This window comes from Malus sylvestris, chromosome 8 (assembly GCF_916048215.2).
Source record: "Malus sylvestris chromosome 8, drMalSylv7.2, whole genome shotgun sequence".
NCBI lineage: Eukaryota > Viridiplantae > Streptophyta > Magnoliopsida > Rosales > Rosaceae > Malus > Malus sylvestris.
Window position 1 is genome coordinate 12,538,637 of NC_062267.1, and position 16,554 is coordinate 12,555,190.

The window sequence follows — 16,554 nt, forward strand, 5'->3', positions numbered from 1 at the left end:
CCCATATCTAAATCTTCCAACAGGGCCATGAAAAATAGTGAACGAGCTTTAAGGTTTGGCCACCAAGTGTTTCACGTGGAAGACATCAGGGGAGGTAAGTATCAAAAGCCTAACTGGGATCCAATATGTTTCTACCCTGAGGAAGAAAGAGGTATCATCTACCCACACAACGACCCATTGATTGTGGAAGCTCACATAGCCAACTTTGAAAACGACGAATCCTGGTCGACACGGAGGCTTTGGTCAATATCATGTTTGCTGAAGCTTTCAGGGCACTTAATGTAGCTGAACATTTGCTCGATCGCTCGATTTCCGCTCTAATAAGCTTCTCCGGTGATATCGTGCGACCTTTCAGGGCACTTAATGTAGCTGAACACTTGCTCGATCGCTCGATTTCCGCTCTAATACACTTACCTTTCACCATTGGTACAGACCCTTACACAGCTACCATTACCACTAACTTCCTGGTGGTTGATTGCCCAACGGCATACAATGTCATCTTCAGACGCACAGGCATCAATGATCTCAAGGCCATGGTATCCACACATATGTTGTTGATGACATTTCCAACCCCCTATGGCAATGGTTACATCAGAGGAGATCAACTTAGTGCACGATCATGTTACAACATTTCGGTTAAGCAACATCATCTGCCTGTGCCTAAGGAAACCCTTTGTATACATGACCAAGTCATAAATACCAGCCCAAATGAAGCCAACTTGGATGTTCACAGTGGCAATAGTCAACCTGACGATCCTCGAGATGACTCTTTCACCCAGCAAACACAACCCGCTGAAGAGTAGGAGAAGGTCTCTATCTCAAAAGATTATCCGGATCGCATGGTGAAGATTGGGACCACCTTGTCACCACCCATTTGGTTAGCATTGATCTCATTTATGCAAGAGAACACTGAGGTTTTTGCCTGGTCATACGAGGATATGCCAAGCATTTCTCCCGATATCATCTGTCATCACTTAAGTATTGACCTCAAGACCAAGCCAGTGAGACAGAAGCGAAGATCTTATGACGCTGAACGGTACGAGGCAATGAAGGTAGAAGTTGAAAAACTCAAAGGCATAGGCTTCATCCGCGAAGTCAATTATCCAACGTGGATAGTAAATGTTGTCCTTGTTAAGAAGAATCCGACCAAGGAAAGTCTCCTGCTCCAAAAGGTCTTGTGGAGAATGTGTGTCGATTACACCGACCTAAACAAATGATGCCCAAAGGATAGCTTTCATCTTCCTCTCATAGACAGACTTATAAACTCTACGGCAGGGTGTGAACTCCTGAGCTTCATGGATGCTTACTCAGGATACAACCAAATCCTCATTAACCCTCCGGACCAAGAACACACAGCCTTCACTACTGATAGAGGACTATATTACCATAAAGTTATGCCCTTCAGCCTAAAGAATGCAGGAGCGACTTATCAGAGACTGGTCAATTCAATGTTCGCCGAACAGATTGGGAAGAGCATGGAAGTTTACGTTGATGATATGCTAGTCAAGAGTAAACATGCTAACCAACACATCACCAACCTATCTGAAACTTTCACCATTCTGAAGAGGTATCGAATGAGGTTGAACCCCAACAAATGTGCCTTCGGCGTAGGCTTTGGCAAATTCTTAGGCTTCATGATAAGCCAATGAGGCATTGAGGCTAATTCCAAGAAGAACAAAACAATCCTCGACATGAAAGAACCGGTAACTTCAAAAGACATCCAGCTCCTTACTGGCAAGGTGGCAGCCTTAACTAGGTTCATCTCTAAGGCCACAGACAGATGTGCTCCTTTCTTTAAAGCACTTAAGGGAAGTAAGAAGTACATTACATAGACTGATGAATGTGCTGAGGCATTCAAGAACCTCGAAGACTACATGAGTAAAGCCCCTTCTGCTCTCCAAACTTGAGGTTGGTGACACTCTTATTATCTATCTGTCGGTATCGACTTCAGCAGTAAGTTCCGTTCTCATTAGAAATGATGGTAATGTCGAACGGCCTGTCTACTATGCTAGCAAGGCCTTACAAGATGCGGAGACATAATACTCCAACATTGAGAAATTGGTTCTAGCATTGGTCATGTCTGCTCAAAAACTTCGCCCTTACTTCCAAGCACACTCTATCATCGTGTTTACCAATCATCCTCTTCGATAGATACTCCAAAGTCCTGACACTTCCGGGCGAATGATCAAATGGGCGATAGCATTGGGTGAGTTTGATATCTCTTACCAACCAAAGCCAGCTGAGAGGGCCAAACAGTGGCAGACTTCATTGCCGACTTCACATATCCTGTTGACATTGTTTCTACGCCTAAAGAAGTGGTTTCATTACCCTCGGAAGCTCAGAAAATAGAACCAACAGCCCCAGCATGGAGTCTATAGATTGATGGCTCGTCTAACCAACAAGGTTGTGAAGCAGGACTAGTCCTTACGACCCTTGACAAAGTGGCGATGAAGTATGCTCTTTGTTTCAAATTCAAGGCGTCGAATAATGAGGCCGAATATAAAGCCCTCCTAGCAGGCTTACGTTTGGCAAAACATCTTGGGGTTAAATGAATTAATATCTTCAGTGACTCCTAATTGGTGGTTAACCAGGTTACTAACAACTTTGACGCTAAGGATAGCTCCATGGCAGCCTATCTGGCACAAACACAATTGTTGCTCAAGCACTTCCACTACCAGATCACCCAAATTCCTCGAGCGGCAAACAGTCATGCAGATGCCTTGGCTCGCCTCGCCTCAGTGGTGAAAGACAAGATTGGGAGAAAAATTCAGTCGAATTGTTGGCAGCACCAAGCATTATGGCTGCGGAAGTGTGCAACTTACAACAGGGGGATAGTTGCATTACCCCGATTTATAGATTCCTTGGTCCCTTCCAAATGACAAAGTCCAAGCTAAGCAGATTCGATACAAGGCTACTCGCTACTTGATCATTAATGACTAACTCTACAAGCGGGGTTTTAACCTACCATACCTAAGATGCCTTACGCCCGCAGAGGCGGAAACTATCCTTCGGGAAATACATGAAGGAGTCTGCGGAGATCATGCTAGATCTCGATCCTTAGCACACAAGGCTTTTTGCCAAGGATATTACTAGCCAACACTCCACTAAGATGCCATCAGAATATCCCGCTCATGTGATAAGTGTCAACGCTACGCAACTATTCCTCATTCCCCTCCCAAGCCACTCACTCCTATGATCAGCCCTTAGCCCTTTGCCTAATAGGGACTTGATTTGATCGGCCCAATGCCTGCAGGGAAGGGCAAGGTTCGCTATGCAATCGTTGCAGTTGACTACTTCACAAAGTGGGCCGAAGTAGAACCCTTGGCAACCATTACTGAGGAAAAAAGAGAAGACTTCGTATGGAAGAACATCCTTTGCAGATTCGGCATTCCCAATGCGATAGTCACTGACAACGGGCGACAGTTCGACAACAATAAGTTCAGGATGTTCTGCTCTAAGTTCAACATCAACTTATGTTTTGCCTCCCTAGCTCATCCCCAGTCTAATGGACAAGTTGAAACCATCAATAAAATAATCAAGCAAACTTTGAAAACCAGCTTAGACAAGGCTAAAGGTTGTTGGCCAGAATTTGTACCCCAAGTTCTTTGGTCATACCGCACTTCGTATCGGACATCAACAAGAGAAACCTCATTCTCACTTACCTTTGATACAGAGGCAGTTGTCCCAGTTGAGCTTGAGCAAGCAACGTTCCGAGTCCAGAACTACGTGCAAAGCAAAAATGACAAACAACTTACCCTCAACTTAGATCTAGTCGAGGAACACAGAAACCAGGCTTACTTGAGGAATGTCGCCTACAAGCAGCGCATCTCCAACTACTATGACTCAAAGGTCAAACCTCGTTCTTTCAAAGTGGGGGACTGGGTATTGAAGAAAAGATTACTCTGCAACAGAGTCCCAAGTGAAGGAACACTTAGTCCAAATTGGGATTGACCGTTTGAAGTTGTTGGCATCAGTCGCCCTGGCTCCTACAAGCTTAGAAGCTCCGATGGCAAGACCCTTGGCCATCCATGGAACGCTGATCACTTGAAGTACTATTACAAGTAAACTCACATTGTACAAGTGTTAAGCTTCAGCCGTTCGGCATCCTATGTAACGAAAACTATTTGGCATGAATTCAATAAAAAGGTGATTTAAACAACTAGATCCTAATCCTTTTACATTCCTAGCAATAAAACACTCAGGTTCAAAGCTTCAACATGAATGCTTCCAACATGAAACAAAGTCTAAGTATATATCAACAAGACTATACAAATAAACGAACAGCTTCACAGTATATTCGTTCAATCATACATTCCAACACATTCAAACATAAGCCAATTGTGCTTTGAAAGGGTTCAACATATTTTGTGTCATTCAACACTTGCTACAATGTGCCTAGACACCTTGCTCTTATTCTCACCAACTAGGTGATGAAATGTGAAGAATGAACTCATTTTCATACCACCAACCAGGTGATGAAATGTACAACTCATACTATCATTCATGCCACCAACCAGGTGATGACATGTACAACCCGTACTCTAATATCATTTGGAAACTTGTCATTCATGCCACCAACCAGGAGAAAAAGGAACTCACCTTCGTACCACCAACCAAGTGATGAAAGCAACTCACCATTCATTCCATCTACCAGAATACGAGTGGTACAACTTGTACATGTGAACTCCTAGCATTCATAAATAATAAAAAACCCTCAAGCTTGACAACTCAACTAGGGGAGCACTTATGCCCAACAAGAGTTATAGTCACTAACAAAGTCTTATTGCAAGCCAACAGCAACTTCAGTGCATGGCATACGAAGATCAAACTATTCAGCTCTCTTGCATCTGCTTCAAACATTTCCCTTCCGTAACAATGCAAACACTACAACTCGTGGAAAGCTTCACACACTCTTGATCAAGACAGTGTGAAGCAAAACCAATTTATGGTGCCAACAAGAGCTTCATCAATAGAGGGCAACCAAAATTTTCAAAAGCTTCACACACTCTTGATCAAGACAGTGTGAAGTAAAATCAATTTATGATGCCAACAACAACTTCATCAATGGAGGGCAACCATAATTCTCAAAAGCTTCACACACTCTTGATCAAGACAGTGTGAAGCAAAACCAATTTATGGTGCCAACAAAAGCTTCATCAAAGGAGTTCAACCACAATTCTCGAAAGCTTCACACACTCTTGATCAAGACAGTGTGAAGCAAAACCAATTTATGGTGCCAACAAGAGCTTCATCAATGGAGGGCAACCACAATTCTTAAAAGCTTCACACACTCTTGATTAAGACAGTGTGAAGCAAAACCAATTTATGGTGCCAACAAAAGCTTCATCAAAAGAGTTCAACCATAATTCTCAAAAGCTTCACACACTCTTGATCAAGACAATGTGAAGCAAAATCAATTTATGGTGCCAACAAAAGCTTCATCAATGGAGAGCAACTACAATTCTCAGACCTTCGAAGCAAATTCAATTTATATGGTTTATCCAAACCTTCGACTACTACAAGGTGTGGCTTGCATCACAATCTCTTACTCAACAGTGTGAAAGCAAAATTTGTATATGTTGTCTCTCCCACATTTTCAAATTTCTAGTTTCCCAAAAAAAAAAAAAAAAAAAGGAAAATTCAACAAAGCTTCATCAATGGAAGACAACTACAAATTCTCAAAAGCTTCACACTATCTTGATCAAGATAGTGTGAAGCAAAATCAATTCATGGTACCTAACAAAAGCTTCACCCATAAAAGCTTCACCCACAAAAACTTGACCCACAAATGCTTCACCTACAAAAGCTTCACCCACAAAAGCTTTACAAACAAAAGCTTCACCAACAAAAGCTTCATCAATGGAGGACAACTACAAATTCTCAAAAGCTTCACACTATCTTAATTAAGATAGTATGAAGCAAAATCAATTCATGGTACCCAACAAAAGCTTCAACTCCAAAGCTTCATCTACAAAAGCTTCAACACAAAAGCTTCACCCACAAAAGCTTCAACACAAAAGCTTCAACACAAAAGCTTCACCTACAAAAGCTTGACCCACAAAAGCTTCACCTACAAAAGCTTCACCCATAAAAGCTTGACCCACAAAAGCTTGACCCACAAAAGCTTGACCCACAAAAGCTTCACCCATAAAAGCTTCACCCACAAAAGTTTCACCCACAAAAGCTTCACCTGCAAAAGCTTCGCCCACAAACACTTCAACTCCAAAGCTTCATCAATGGAGGACAACTACAAATTCTCAAAAACTTCACACTATCTTGATCAAGATAGTGTGAAGCAAAATCAATTCATAGTACCCAACAAAAGCTTCAACTCCAAAGCTTTACCTACAAAAGCTTCAACACAAAAGCTTCACCCACAAAAGCTTCAACACAAAAGCTTCACCTACAAAAGCTTGACCCACAAAAGCTTGACCCACAAAAGCTTCACCTACAAAAGCTTGACCCACTTCACCTATAAAGCTTCACCCATAAAAGCTTCACCTATAAAGCTTCAACACAAAAACTTCACCTACAAACGCTTCACACTATCTTGATCAAGATAGTGTGAAGCAAAATCAATTCATGGTGCCCAACAAAGCTTCAACCTCAAAACTTCACCTATAAAGCTTCAACAGCAAAGCTTCATCTACAAAGCTTTAAAATATATATATATATATATTCGAAATTTTGAAAATTCAAAAATTCGGAAATTAAAAAATTCGAAAATTCAAGAAAAAAATAATAATTCGAAAAAAAAAAAAATTGCCTACGCCTCCTCTTCTTTAGGCCTAACAACTTTCATAACAAATATATATGAAGAAGGAGTTTTGGGCTACCACTTAGAAAGGAAATGCCTCATTTGTCAACTCCCTCGACCGGAAACTTGGGGGACTCCTACCGTATTCTACTGCACCTTGATACTCGGAAGTCTCACGACCACTCAGTGACTTGGATTTTTCAAGTCTCCAAACGAGAAGTTTTCGTCACTCGGGAAATTAAGGGAGCACTACCTCAACCTACATGCTTCACTCACAAAGCTTCAACATACAACCTTTAACAAAAGGAAAAATTCAAAGAACTTAGTGAAGAAGGCCTTTGTGTATTTAACATAATACGTTGAAATGAAGCAAAGCTTGTTTATTAATATCTCCGATAAGTTACAAATATGTACATATACATGAATCAAAATAAACAAACAAGAGGGAGCCTTCACAAAGGTTGCTCAGGAGAAGTCTCAACAGTCGGCAGAGCCCCAGAAAGAGGAGGCACCAGAGGGTGATTATTCGGAGCCCCAGTACTAGGCAGAACCCCAGAAGGAAGAGGCACCGAAGGTTGATCATTTCGAGCTTCATTACGCGGTACAGCCCCAGAAGACGAAGGCAATAAATGCCTTTGGAACAAACCCACAAAGCTTTGATGATCAAGTAAAATCTGACCATCAGATTCCTGCAGCTGGTCGAGCTTCCTCTTCATGTTTGTAGCATAGTCATGTGTGAGCCTGCGCAACTGTTTATTCTCATGTTTGAGCCATCTGATCTCCTGTTTGAGACTTCTCACTTCAGCCGCCAATGATTCAACTTGGCAGGTTCGAGCAAATAGGCGTTGGGCCATATTAGACACAAAACCTGCACACTGAACACTGAGAGCCAGAGAATCCTTAACGGCCAACTCATCAAACCTTTTGGAAAGTAGTCTGTTATCTTTGGGAATGAGAAGGTTCCTGGCCACCACCGCAGCGGTCATATCATTCTTTATCACGGAGTCCCCAACGGTAAGATGACCAGTAGGGGATAAGAAGGATGGGCGTCATATGTTGTCTTGAGAAGACATGGCTGCCTCTTCACCAAAGTTCAAGTCAAAACGACAGTCGGATGGGCCAGACATTCTCAGAAATGATGAAGGAGAAATGAGGTGCAATAAATCTATGAAATAAGGGGAAAATTCCTACAAGCAATAACTCTCTGAATGTACTCCTTGGACACAATTGGTGCCCTTTAAAAGAAAGGGCAACAGGGCCGTTGGTTCAAAAATCGAAGAGGCACCACTCTCCGGATTTCGAAGAGGCACCACTTTCCACACGCAACATCAGCTCTTCGGGTACCACAGATAACTTTGCCAAAGATCTCTGACAAAGTTTAAACACATAAATTTTGAAGGTCCAGCTACCCTACTATTACCCACAAGGGTAAAGGAACAGTATCACTGCTTGATAACTAGAAAGTCCCAATGTGTGTCAACTTTCATGCTCTGTGGCAAAGCAGACTAGCAAAAATGCCCAACCTTTACTCACATTCGAGAAAACACTCCCAACAAGATTTCTTGCTCAAAAATTGAAAAGGCATAGCTCTCCGAATCTCGAAAGCCAGACTCCCAATAGGATTACGTGCTCAAAAATCAAAGAGACACTGCCCTTTGAATCTCGAGAGCCAGACTCCCAACAGGATTATGTGCTAAAAAATCGAAGAGGCACCGCTCTCCGAATCTCGAGAGCCAGACTCCCAACAGGATTACTTTCTCAAAAATCGAAGAGACACTACTCTCCGAATCTCAAGATTCAGACTCACAACAAGATTGCTTTCACAAAAATCGAAGAGGCACTGCCCTCCGAATCTCAAGAGCTAGACTCCTAACAAGATTACGTGCTCAAAAATCGAAGAGGCGCCGCCTTTCGAATCTCAAGAGCCAGACTCCCAACAAGATTACTTTCTCAAAAATCAAAGAGACACTGCTCTTCGAATCTCGAGAGCTAGATCCTCGACATGATTGCTTGTTCGAAAACCGAAGAGGCACCGCTCTTCGAACTTCAAATGCCAGATTTCCTTGGATAAAGCTTGTATGCAATCTTCACACGCATCATCAGCTTTCCAGATACCACAGACCACTTTTTCAAAGTGCTCTGACAAAGTTAAAACACGTGAAGCTTGCAGCTCCCACTACATTGCTATGACCAAGAAGGGTAAAGGAATAGCACTACTACTTGTTATTAGGAAGACTCTTATATATGTCGATCTCCATCCTAATGCAAAAATTATCTTAACACACAAATTTAACCCTCTTTTGACAACTGTAGTATAAGTATAAGTAGGGATCGTTCTGGACCGGGGATTAGGAGGGCTTGCTAATAACCTCTAAAAAAACATAAAACTAAACTTAAAGCAAACTTAAAATACTAAACAAGACTCACAAGACTCAAACCAAACTTAAAATACTCAAAACAGCTTAAAACAACTAAATAAACTTAAACTAGACACTAGGAATGACTTTGGACGAAAATTGACTTTTACTTGAATCAAAACATTTAAAAACACAAATTAAAACAGATTCTAACTAATTAGACACACTAAAGTAAAGGGGGATTGAGTTTTGGACGAAGTTGAAACAAACAAACAAGTATGAAAAACTAGACAGATTGTAAAACAAATTTGAGAAATAAGATGATGGATGGGATAGCTAGAGGCTTTTTCTCCACACATGACATGTATGCAAATAATTCGATTTCCAATTACTACTTCATTGAATTATGAACGACAATGCTCCAAATTAATCGTGACATCACTAGTTAACTCTCAGATTTTCCTTGTTTTATTGGATTGGATGACATCATTTGACAACCCAAAACATTCTTCTAAAGTTCCCTACATGACATCATAATAGAAATACAATCAAAGATCATTACGTTTAATGAAAATCATAAGCATTGACAAAGCACTTGCAACTATGACATCATGTCACTCATGCTAGGAATTGAACTTAACACGATCGTTTATAAGCGACCTTCACTACATGTGAATATAAGTTTGTAACGATTATGTGAAACTTCCTTATATTCTAGTAACGGATTTATGCATGCCAATTAAGTGTCGACCCTTAATTAACAAATACAAATAAGTTATCAATCAAATAGTTAAGCCAATTGCATTCATGATTCAAGAGTTCGTAACTGGAATTTATCAAATTATATTGCACACATAATCATGGCTTTGAAATCATCCCTAGCCAAGAAGGGTTTAACCACTCATGTTTACAACAAAACGAAAGGAAATGAATTTAAACATTAGAAACAAAAGAAAGAAAACACCTAAACGCTCCAACGATCCAAGTTGGACAGCAAGCACGTCCAAGCACTTTCCTTCCCTTCCTTTGCTACGGCACAAGGTGTTGGTGAGTGTTTGAAGGTTTGTTTGTATGGAGGAATAAATGTGAAGATGAATGGATGTGTTTGGATGAAGGTTGTGTTGAAATAGGAGTGAATGATCTAACCAAGTATGAACTAAATTTATGTTACACACACTTCCTTTTATAGAGGAAGTGCAAGGCAATGAAGGGGAACATGTAATGGTGTAGCAATTGAGTACAATGATGCATGAAATCTGAAATGATGGAGGGAATAAGGAATGGTGTAGCAATTGAGTACAATGATTCAATGAAATGATGCATGAATTTGAAATGATGGAGGGAACAAGGAATGATGTAGCAATTGAGTGCAATGATTCAATGTAATGATGCATTAAATTTGAAATGATGAAGGAAACAAGGAATGGTGTAGCAATTGAGTGCAATGAATGGTGTTTGAAATGATTCAAATGTGAAAGTGAAGTGATGATGCAAAGCATGGGGGTAAAATGGAGTGGTGTTGCAGCTAGGGAACATGAATGATTGTGCACATGGTAGAGAAAGGAAAGGGAGGTGGAATGATGCAACAAATGAGTTAATAAAGGGAACATGGATGATGATGCACGGCATAGGAATCCAAATGGAGTGCAATGGTGGTGCACGGCAATGATGAAAAGGTGAATGGTGGAGTGACACCCCTTGTGGCTGAGCTCTTTGTCCTTTTTACATTAATTATTCTTTCTCTTTAACACATTCATAGCCTCTTTAGTCTACAATTTCGTCAATCCACCTTGCTCCATGCATGTGCTATTCATTCCAAGCCCAAAACTACTCCAAAATGCATCTTATTGCTTCATAAGGCCTATGGACCTACAAACACACGAAAATAGCTTAAAATACATAATTAACTAAGAAATAACAACATAAATGCATAAGAACAAGCTAACCCAGTAGCATAAATATGCTCCTATCACATCCTCCACAGCCAAGCAGACCTGCAAATAAATAAAAAATGCTCAACTTTTCTTCACATCCGAGAGGGCACTCTCAGCAAAGTCTCTCGAAATACTCAGTTTCTTTTCCTCCTAATAATACCTCTGCAAACAAGTCACACCAGAGCAAGAGTATCTCATATCATCAGGGTTAAAAGCAAGAGTATCTCATATCATGCTTTTTCCCTGTCTTTTCCTTTGACCTTGTTTTTACTTGCAAGACAATAAGAAAGAGAGCAATCAGTCAGCACTTGGAATCAAGCTTCTAGTCAGAAACTGACTGCCTGGAACCCCTTGCCTGAATACTTACCTGGCATTACTCTTGAGTACTCATCTTCAACATCTTATGCTTCCAGAGAAGATGCCACATCTGCCTGAGGAACATATAAAGCAAGTGAAAAGGATACAAGGAAGCATGTGGAGACAAGTGTAATAGAACATGTGCCGATACATCCATTACTTTGTCAACAGCAAAAGTATCTCATATCATCAGGGTCGAACATACTCTAGATTTGATGGACTTGTTTTGACCCTCAAATTCTTAAGTCAGCCTTATACTCTGGAGGAAACCAGAAAACCCTCCAGCCCAGTTCAAGAATAAGCCTGTGGAAAGTTACTTATTCAAAAGAAAAAATATCTCATATCATATATTCTCCATTTGCTTCTCCTTATCCTTGTTACTGTTTACGACACAAGGAGAAGGAGAACAATCAACCGGAAGCCGAAGTCTAACTTCTGATCCAGGTTTCTTGCTTGGAAGTCTGATTGCTTACCTTGTCTGTTACCTCCTTTGACAAATCTCCTAGCTCGGCGACTTGGGGGACTCCTACTATAAGGTTTGTATCGCACTTGACCAAGCCTGAAACTACAAGTAAGCTTCAAGTGAAATTGATACATTACCTTGTGCATCTCCACCGATTAAAGATACCACCCCTGGATGGAGGAAAAGTACTTCTAGAGAAGATGCCATATCTACTTATGAGACAGATAAGGCAAGTAAAGACGATACCACACTTCGGTACTTAGAAGTTTCGTGATTACTCAGCGGCTTGGATCTTGCAAGTCCCCAACCGAGGAGCTTCCCTCACTCGAGAACTTAGGGGAGCACTGTTTGTACCATACTTGACCAATCCTGAAACTATTGAGCACCGGTCAACGTTATACCGTCAAGGACCCATAAGAGTTTCCCTCCAACCAGGAGGCCAATCACAGTGCGACATGTGTCGACATCAGAAGCCAATCATAACGCGACACGTGTCAACATCAAAAGTCAATCACAGTGCGACACGTGTCAATGTCAGAATGAAACTAAAAACTCTCTTCTATAAATAGAGATCATTCTCTCACAATATTTCCTAATGTCATTTGTACTAAATCATTCACTTGTACTCACTAAAGGAGAGCTTGAACCTATGTACTTGTGTAAACCCTTCACAATTAATGAGAACTCCTTTACTCCGTGGACGTAGCCAATCTGGGTGAACCACGTATATCTTGTGTTTGCTTCCCTATCTCTATCCATTTACATACTTATCCACACTAGTGACCGGAGCAATCTAGTGAAGGTCACAAACTTAACACTTTATGTTGTACCAAAGTTTTCACTGATTTTGTGCATCAACAACCCCTATTACAGGTTTTTCCATTGGTCTATTAACTAGCACCCATGTTTCATTTTTCTCAATCATCTCCATTTCAACTTTCATTGCCTGCTGCTAAGGCTGGGAAATTAAAAAAAATGACTAAACCAGCCAAACCGTGCCGAATAAGGTCGGTTGGACGAGCAGTTCCTATAATTCTTGGACATCGGTTAATCGAACCGACCTATGTGTTTTCTTTTATTTGTTTTAATTAGAACATAGACCTTAGTGGAGATGGTGGTATTTTGTCTGTATGTCTAGGATGAATTTAAGAATGTATGAATGTAATACTTAAGTATCTATATATAATGCCTTCTCTAGTAGATCTTTTGGAACTTTTGAACTTAGAACTTTTGATCTATTAGAACTTTTGGAACATTTGGATTGTAATATTATCAAGAATTGGAACTTTGATGAATTTCCTTTTTGTAACTTTAAGAATGTCTGAATGTTAAACTTTGAATTTAACTAGTGTTCACATAAACCGAAAACTAACCCAAACCAACCTGCCATTGTCGGTTAAACGACTTGGTCGATTTTAGACCCAGCTTGGTTGGTTTCACTTTACAATTTTGGCCCAACCGACTAGGTTGGTTTGGTTTTAGTTTTGACCCAAAACTGACCCAAACCAATCCGCGCCAGCCCTACTTGTTGCCAAGCTTTGTCTTTTGAAGCTTCTTCATAGTTTTATGGCTCAATGATGCTCATATTACACCTTGCATATAACTCAGTGATATCTCTGAGTTTCACAAGAGTTAAACTTTGATAATCAATGTTTGAGCTAGAAGTAGATGAACCTGAGACCATCTTAGTTATGTTTGAAGCATTTCCAAACTCAGAATCTTGTGTAGGTGAGGTTGTGATTTCACTCTCCACTTCATTGATTCTTGTGTTCTCTTCAACACTCATAGGAACTGAGATGTGTTGCAGAACTTGCTTCTCCCAATCCCATAAAGAATCCTCATCAAATATCACACTTTGAGACTGTCACTTTGTTGGTTTGCACATTGTACACTCTATAACCTTTCTCACACTTGCCATAACCAATAAAAATAAACTTAGCTGCTGATTCATCCAATTTTGATCTCAACTGGTTTGGCACATGACAATAACAAATAGAGCCAAATACTCTCAAATGTTTGATTTCAGGTTTCCTACCACTAAATGCTTTAAATGGGGTCATATCATCCAAAACTCTTGTTGGACATCTATTTTGAAGATAGATAAATATGTTTACAGATTCTCCCTAAAACTTATTTGGCAATCTATTTTCATGCATCAGTGCTTTACTCATTTCCATAACATTTCTATTTTTCCTCTCAGCCACCCCATTTTGTTGGGGTGAGTAAGCCACTGTGAGCTGTCTTTCATTTCCTACATCTTCACAAACTTTCAAGAATTCAGTTGAGGTATACTCTCCACCTCTGTCACTCCTAAGTCTTTTAATCTTCTATCCACTTCGTAATTCCACCATTGTTTTAAATTTCTTGAATTTGTTGAGAAATTCAGACTTACAATGCATGAAATACACCTAACACATGATGTTAATGAAAGTTGAAAAGTATCTGTTGCCTCCAATGGTTGTTGCTTGCATTGGTCCACACACAACTGAGTGGATGAGTTCAAGTGGCATGCTTGCTCTCCAAGCTTTCTCTTTATCATTAACTCCTTATGTGCTTTCCCTATTCCACATCCTTGGCAAGTTTTCTCTGTATCACCAATTTCTGGCAAACCATAAACCATTTCTCTTTGTTGTTGCACCTTCAAACTTTGAAACTTAAGATGCCCATATCTTCTATGCCAACACCAGGTTGATCCTTCAATGGTTGCCCTAATAGCCACTGAATTCATATATTTGAGAGAAAGTGGAAAACACCTGTTCCCTATCATTGGAACTCCAGCAACAAGGTGCTTTAGTGATCTGTCATCAAATATATCCACCAAGAAATCACCAAAAAGCAAGAAGTTTCCATTCTTAATCATTTGCCCAACACTAAGCAATTTTTCATCTAAGCCTGGTACAAGCATGACTTCTTTAATTTACCTTGGTCCAAACTTAGTGCCAATCACTGAAGTGCCTTTACTAGTGGCCTGAACCAATTCCCATGTTCCCATTTTTACCTTTGTAGCGATATTTGTATCTAGGGGTTGTTCGGTATAAGATCTCAAACTGAAAATTTTCAGGACGAGAATTTAAAGACCAATCCCGAACCAAAATTTTGGTATTCCTAATTTTTGGGATTCCCAAAATGTTTTCGGTATTTCAGGATTCCTGAACTTCATTTATCCAAAATCCAAAATCAATAACATATTCAAATTCAATCACATATTTAAATCCAAATTCCAATTCAAAAGCAACATTATACAAGACACACACAACACACACAAATCAAATCCAAATTCAAACTACGACAATTCCATTTCAAACTAATATTTATTCAATTCAAATTCCAATCCCTATTTGGGATTTTATGTTAAGACTGCATCGTAAACTTAAATACGAGACAATGTGAAAAGAAGGCCGAGGAATTGAACAAAACCCAACTTCACATACTCAGTTCATGATGACCAACCAGATTCAATTACTCAGTCCATGATTGAACTTGAACACATAAATGTAAAAGGAGACAAATACAATGAACAGAAACAAAAGTTATAATACAAATCCAGAAATGAGAGCAACCTTCAATTCTGGTAGTCCATGATTGCTGCCTTGCTTTGTTTGTTCCAAGGCCAAAGAGAGAGAATCGCCAGAGAGAGAGAGAATCATGACAGAGAGCGGGTGGCTGGGTGTGGTGGGCTGGTGGGTGGTCGGAGTTGAGTTGAGGTTCATCGGTTCGAATTCGAGACAAAGAAAGGGGTGGGTGGTTAAGGGTGAGGGAGGCAGGAGCAGGCTCTGAGGTTCGAGGAAATGAGAGAGTAAGGCAGGAGCCTGGAGACCCTAAACAAACATTGGACGGCCCAAATCGTTTCAAAACAATCCAATGGTGACGATTAATTCTAACTATAATTAATATATAATTTCGTATTGGTTCGGGATTCCCAAAAAATTAAATAAGTAATCCAGAATCCTGTACCGAATGGTTTGGGATTCCGTCCCCAAAATTTCGGGAAATTCAGTTTGGAATCGGGATTTTTTCAAGTTTGATTTGGGATTTTCGGGAATTTTTTTCAACCCTATCTGTAATAATATTAATACGAAATGACTCATGTGAGGTCATGTGGTTGCTACAAGCACTATCTACATACGACACATTATTTTTCTCTATCAGTGAGGCAGCATGGCATGCTTAAAACATCGTTTCTTCTTCATGCATGCGATTTGTCTAGTTAGCTGCTTGAGGTATCTTTCCTCTACAATCGCTTGCCAAGTGACCAAACCTATAACATTTGTGGCCCCTAGGCTTGCCCTTGAACCAACAAGGAACCGTAGTGAAGTTTATCACAAATCTTGCAAGGACCATTTGTTCCTTCATTTTGATTTTCTTTCTTGAAATTGTTTCCAGGCTTCATATCCTATTTTTTCCCCTGACGTGGTTTCCAATTCTTTTTAAACTGGGAGTTTCCACCATGACCTGTATTTGTTTGCTCTCTGGGACTCACACTTAGGCTAGAGAAAGCCTTTTCTGTAAGTTTCTCAGTATGCCTTTGCAAGCGTTTTTCATGGGATTTCAAAGAGCCAATGACCTCCTGAACTCCTATAGCTCTGTATCCTTTGTTTCTTCTATCACCTCTGTAATGGAATCATATTCTGTAGACAAACTAATCAAGGGTTTCTGTATTCTTCTCCATAGGATTTCATTTGATTT

The 16,554-nt window shown here is 40.2% G+C and overlaps 1 long non-coding RNA gene across 1 annotated transcript; it reads right to left on the minus strand.

Annotated features, from left to right (window-relative positions):
• Positions 1 to 9,889: 9,889 nt before the first annotated feature.
• On the minus strand, positions 9,890 to 15,748 carry LOC126630978 (uncharacterized). Its single transcript, XR_007626181.1, has 2 exons — positions 15,429 to 15,748; positions 9,890 to 10,983 (listed from the first exon to the last, which is right to left on the minus strand). It is a non-coding gene; the product is annotated as an uncharacterized LOC126630978 (long non-coding RNA).
• Between the last annotated feature and the right edge of the window lie 806 nt (positions 15,749 to 16,554).